Raw genomic sequence first — 6,465 nt, forward strand, 5'->3', positions numbered from 1 at the left:
CAGAGCCCTGATCGAGATCTGAGCGCTCATTCATAAACACCAGCAACACACTGAGCCCTCATTCAGACCTACTGTACAGACAGACCACCTACCTTCACACTAAACAATAACAACACAGGGGTTAGATACACAAACCCTGACCTGACAGACAAACAGACAGCAGAAGTGACAAATATACGGCCTGCTGGCCCAATCCAGCCTGTGAGCCCATTCAATCCGGCCCACGGGTGGTTTGAGTAAAAACTATAAATGTTTTGTTTATTTCTTTATTTATTTTTGTGGAGAAAAACGATCTCAAACTAATTTGACGACACTAAAACCAAATGGAAACGGTGTAGAAATGATAATTGGCCTAAATGTATAGTCTCTTCACTCTGTCCAGCTTGCTAATAGTCATTGAAATTAAGCTAGACAGTCAGGGAGAATTGACAATTCCAAAAGCAATAGACAGAGGACTATTTTTTGCTAATTTTGACAGCGAGGAAATCTAACACATTTTAAGTGTGGCCCTCTGGACCTCAGTGAAGACCGAATGCGGCCCACGGGGAAAATGAGTTTGACACCCCTGCCTTACAAGCTAAAAACACAATAACAATGGCACATCACCAGATCTCAACTCTCCTGCAATATTAAACTCTAATGCAATAGCTTTGGATAGTCTCCTCTCCCCTCCCCTCTTTCTACAATACAGTATAATGCCATACCAGTACAGTACAATTCCAATACTGTACCAGTACAGTACAATTCCAATACTGTACCAGTATATCAACACCATCAGTAGATGAAACTCTGTGTGTATCAGTATGAAGAGGCTGGGGGCCAAGGGGTAAAGATGAACCACAGTGAGACTACTGATCTTTATTCCAGTAACATCATGATGCTTTTTGGCTATGGCAGTCTCTGAAGCCAACACCAGGGGGTGTTATTGGGGAACTCAGACCCTACAATGTAAAGACTCATATTTCATATCCCTCATCTCCCTGGACAGGAGCAGAGCAGAAGCACCCGTGGTTCACTGTGTGGGTTTCATCTGGCAGGTAAACTACAAAGCCTTAGTTCTGCTCCACTGAACCGTGTTATTATGATATTCACAAACATTGAAAATATGCAATAATGCATAGTGTGTGTGTGTAATGTTACTGGGTAGGGTTGGGTAGTATTCAGATGTTCATACCTAAATACCGTTCCTGTATCATACCGGGATATACAGTATTACAGGCAGTACACACAAGGGGTGCCATTTCTTTCCAAAAGTTAATAAAAATAAAATGTATTTTTATGCAAAATGTAGGCAGCAGCGATCTTGATCCAGGAGGGGATTGATTGTCTCTGCTGTAACCAAGAAGCTTGATTTTGATTTTCTAGCCACTTAGCTAGCAAGTTAGCAAACCAAATGCATAGCTGGAGCCCTGAGCTGGAAATAATTCCCTTGTCACATCTCAGATAGTAAACTTATAGTTATAAGCATCATATGTTGGTATTTCAAATTACCCCGGTATACGGTATACAGTGATCCCTCGCCACTTCGCGGTTCACTTATCGCGGATTCGCTATTTCGCGGATTTTCATAATGCATTTTTTTTTTTTTTTGGTGCATTGTGCTCTGCATTCTGATTCGCTAAAAACTCACTCCCGCTTCTTGTATCAAAACATGCTACGAATTGTGCTATCATTTTGTCGTCTCGTGCAGTTATGTGTACGTACATAAAACAGCTTGGCAAATTTACATTAAGTTGGCCAAATTATCTTGTAATTTCGAACATCTCCTAAACCCATAATGTCGACGAAACGGCCTACACGTGAGTCACTGTATTTGTATACATGTAATAGTTGCTAATTGTAAAAAAAAAAAAAGTTTTCTATTTCGCGGATTTCACTTATCGCGGGTCATTTTCGGAACGTAACCCCCGCGATAAACGAGGGATTACTGTATACAGTATACCTCCCAAGCCTATTGCTGGGTTCTCTAGCATGTCCAGGGGCGGTGGTGACTAGAGGTCGACCGATTAATCGTAATGGCCGATTAACTAGGGCCGATTTCAAGTTTTCATAACAATCGGAAATCGGTATTTTTGGACACCTATTTGGCCGATAAAAAAAAAAAATAATCACACCTTTATTTAATCTTTATTTAAGTAGGCAAGTCAGTTAAGAACACATTCTTATTTTCAATGACGGCCTAGGAACGGTGGGTTAACTGCCTCGTTCAGGGGCAGAATGACAGATTTTACCTTGTCAGCTCGGGGATTCAATCTTGCAACCTTACAGTTAACTAGTCCAACGCTCTAACCACCTGATTACATTGCACTCCACGAGGAGCCTGCCTGTTACGCGAATGCAGTAGAAGCCAAGGTAAGTTGCTAGCTAGCATTATCTTATAAAAAACAATCAATCAATCAATCATAATCACTAGTTAACTACACATGGTTGATGATATTACTAGTTCATCTAGCGTGTCCTGCGTTGCACATAATCGATGCGGTGCGTATCGTTGCTCCAATGTGTACCTAACCATAAACATCAATGCCTTTCTTAAAATCAATACACAGAAGTATATATTTTTAAACCTACATATTTAGCTAAAAGAAATCCTGGTTAGCAGGCAATATTAACCAGGTGAAATTGTGTCACTTCTCTTGCGTTCATTGCACGCAGAGTCAGTGTATATGCAACAGTTTGGGCCGCCTAATTTGCCAGAATTTTACGTAATTATGACATAACATTGAAGGTTGTGCAATGTAACAGGAATATTTTGACTTATGGATGCCACCCGTTAGATAAAATACGAAACGGTTCCGTATTTCACTGAAAGAATAAACATCTTGTTTTCGAGATGATAGTTTCCGGATTCGACCATATTAATTACATTTACATTTAAGTCATTTAGCAGACGCTCTTATCCAGAGCGACTTACAAATTGGTGCATTCATCTTCGGATATCCAGTGGAACAACCACTTTACAATAGTGCATCTAACTCTTTTAAGGGGGGGGGGTAGAAGGATTACTTTATCCTATCCTAGGTATTCCTTAAAGAGGTGGGGTTTCAGGTTTAATGACCTAAGGCTCGTATTTCTGTGTGTTATTATGTTATAACTAAGTCTATGATTTGATAGAGCAGTCTGACTGAGCGGTGGTAGGCAGCAGCAGGCTCGTAAGCATTCATTCAAACAGCACTTTCCTGCGTTTTGCCAGAAGCTCTTCGCTGTGCTTCAAGCCTATCAACTCCCGAGATTAGGCTGGTGTAACCGATGTGAAATGGCTAGCTAGTTAGCGGGGTGTGCGCTAATAGCGTTTCAAACGTCACTCGCTCTGAGACCTGGAGTAGTTGTTCCCCTTGCTCTGCATGGGTAACGCTGCTTCGAGGGTGGCTGTTGTCGTTGTGTTCCTGGTTCGAGCCCAGGTAGGAGCGAGGAGAGGGATGGAAGCTATACTGTTACACTGGCAATACTAAAGTGCCTATAAGAACATCCAATAGTCAAAGGTTAATGAAATACAAATGGTATAGAGAGAAATAGTCCTATAATTCCTATAATAACTACAACCTAAAACTTCTTACCTGAGAATATTGATGACTCATGTTAAAAGGAACCACCAGCTTTCATATGTTCTCATGTTCTGAGCAAGGAACTTAAACGTTAGCTTTCTTACATGGCACATATTGCACTTTTACTTTCTTCTCCAACACTTTGTTTTTGCATTATTTAAACCAAATTGAACATGTTTCATTATTTATTTGAGGCTAAATTGATTTTATTGATGTATTATATTAAGTTAAAATAAGTGTTCATTCAGTATTGTTGTAATTGTCATTATTACAAATACATTTTTTTTTTTTAAATCAGCCGATTAATCTGTATCGGATTTTTTTTGTCCTCCAATAATCGGTATCGGCGTTGAAAAATCATAATCGGTCGACCTCTAGTGGTGACTATAGTATCTAGATCTATAGCATCTTAGCTAGCTACATAGCCGTCTTTGTATCAAAGATAATTGTGTAGTTATTGAGGTTCGCTAGCCAGCTATTTTCGTCCTAACGTAACGTAACGTAGTCAACACTGCTAGCTAGCCAGCTAGCCACCAGCTAGCCACCGAATAGCAGCACTGTAGAAACGATTGCATTACAACGGAACGACTTGATTAGTGTAGTGTTAGCTAGCTACACAGTTGTCTTTGCTATCTTTGATTTGTTTGATCTTAGCTAGCTACTTAGCTAGCTACATAGCCGTCTTTGTATCAAAGATAATTGTGTAGTTATTGAGGTTCGCTAGCCAGCTATTTTCGTCCTAACGTAACGTAACGTAGTCAACACTGCTAGCTAGCCAGCTAGCCACCGAATAGCAGCACTGTAGAAACGATTACGTTACAACGGAACGACTTGATTAGTGTAGTGTTAGCTAGCTACATAGTTGTCTTTGCTATCTTTGTATCTAAGATAATTGTGTAGTTTTGAGTAATTATCGGTTAGCTAGCCAGCTATTTTCGTCCGCCGCGCGGCCGTTCTCCTACCTAGTCAACACTGCTAGCTAACACTGCTAGCTAGCCAACTTCTACCGAATAGCAGCACTGTAGAAACTTACATTACAACGGAACGACTTGATTAGCGTAGTGTTAGCTAGCTACATAGTTGTCTTTGCTGTCCTTGTATCCAAGATAATTGTGTAGTTTAGAGAAATTTAGAGAAATTGTCGAGGTTACCTAGCCAGTTAGAGGTTACCTAGCCAGCTACACTTTCAAACAAAGTCAACAACGCAGCCACTGCTAGCCAGCCTACTTCACCAGCCAGCAGTACTATATCATTTTAGTCAATAAGATTTTATTTTTTTTTGCAACGTAAGCTTAACTTTCTGAACATTCGAGACGTGTAGTCCACTTGTCATTCTAATCTCCTTTGCATTAGCGTAGCCTCTTCTGTAGCCTGTCAACTATGTGTCTGTCTATCCCTCTTCTCTCCTCTCTGCACAGACCATACAAACGCTTCACACCGCGTGGCCGCCGCTACTCTAACCTGGTGGTCCCAGCGCGCACGACCCACGTGGAGTTCCAGGTCTCCGGCAGCCTCTGGAACTGCCGATCTGCGGCCAACAAGGCAGAGTTCATCTCAGCCTATGCGTCCCTCCAGTCCCTCGACTTCTTGGCACTGACGGAAACATGGATTACCACTGATAACACTGCTACTCCTACTGCTCTCTCCTCGTCTGCCCACGTGTTCTCGCACACCCGAGAGCTTCTGGTCAGCGGGGTGGTGGCACTGGGATCCTCATCTCTCCCAAGTGGACATTCTCTCTTTCTCCCCTGACCCATCTGTCTATCGCCTCCTTTGAATTCCATGCTGTCACAGTTACCAGCCCTTTCAAGCTTAACATCCTTATCATTTATCGCCCTCCAGGTTCCCTTGGAGAGTTCATCGATGAGCTTGACGCCCTGATAAGTTCCTTTCCTGAGGATGGCTCACCTCTCACAGTTCTGGGTGACTTTAACCTCCCCACGTCTACCTTTGACTCATTCCTCTCTGCCTCCTTCTTTCCACTCCTCTCCTCTTTTGACCTCACCCTCTCACCTTCCCCCCCTACTCACAAGGCAGGCAATACGCTTGACCTCATCTTTACTAGATGCTGTTCTTCCACTAATCTCACTGCAACTCCCCTCCAAGTCTCCGACCACTACCTTGTATCCTTTTCCCTCTCGCTCTCATCCAACACTTCCCACACTGCCCCTACTCGGATGGTATCGCGCCGTCCCAACCTTCGCTCTCTCTCCCCCGTACTCTCTCCTCTTCCATCCTATCATCTCTTCCCTCTGCTCAAACCTTCTCCAACCTATCTCCTGATTCTGCCTCCTCAACCCTCCTCTCCTCCCTTTCTGCATCCTTTGACTCTCTATGTCCCCTATCCTCCAGGCCGGCTCGGTCCTCCCCTCCTGCTCCGTGGCTCGACGACTCACTGCGAGCTCACAGAACAGGGCTCCGGGCAGCCGAGCGGAAATGGAGGAAAACTCGCCTCCCTGCGGACCTGGCATCCTTTCACTCCCTCCTCTCTACATTCTCCTCTTCTGTCTCTGCTGCTAAAGCCACTTTCTACCACTCTAAATTCCAAGCATCTGCCTCTAACCCTAGGAAGCTCTTTGCCACCTTCTCCTCCCTCCTGAATCCTCCTCCCCCTCCTCCCCCCTCCTCCCTCTCTGCAGATGACTTCGTCAACCATTTTGAAAAAAAAGGTCGACGACATCCGATCCTCGTTTGCTAAGTCAAACGACACCGCTGGTTCTGCTCACACTGCCCTACCTGTGCTTTGACCTCTTTCTCCCCTCTCTCTCCAGATGAAATCTCGCGTCTTGTGACGGCCGGCCGCCCAACAACCTGCCCGCTTGACCCTATCCCCTCCTCTCTTCTCCAGACCATTTCCGGAGACCTTCTCCCTTACCTCACCTCGCTCATCAACTCATCCTTGACCGCTGGCTACGTCCCT

The sequence above is a fragment of the Salvelinus namaycush genome, chromosome 4 (assembly GCF_016432855.1).
Source record: "Salvelinus namaycush isolate Seneca chromosome 4, SaNama_1.0, whole genome shotgun sequence".
Classification (NCBI taxonomy): Eukaryota; Metazoa; Chordata; class Actinopteri; order Salmoniformes; family Salmonidae; genus Salvelinus; species Salvelinus namaycush.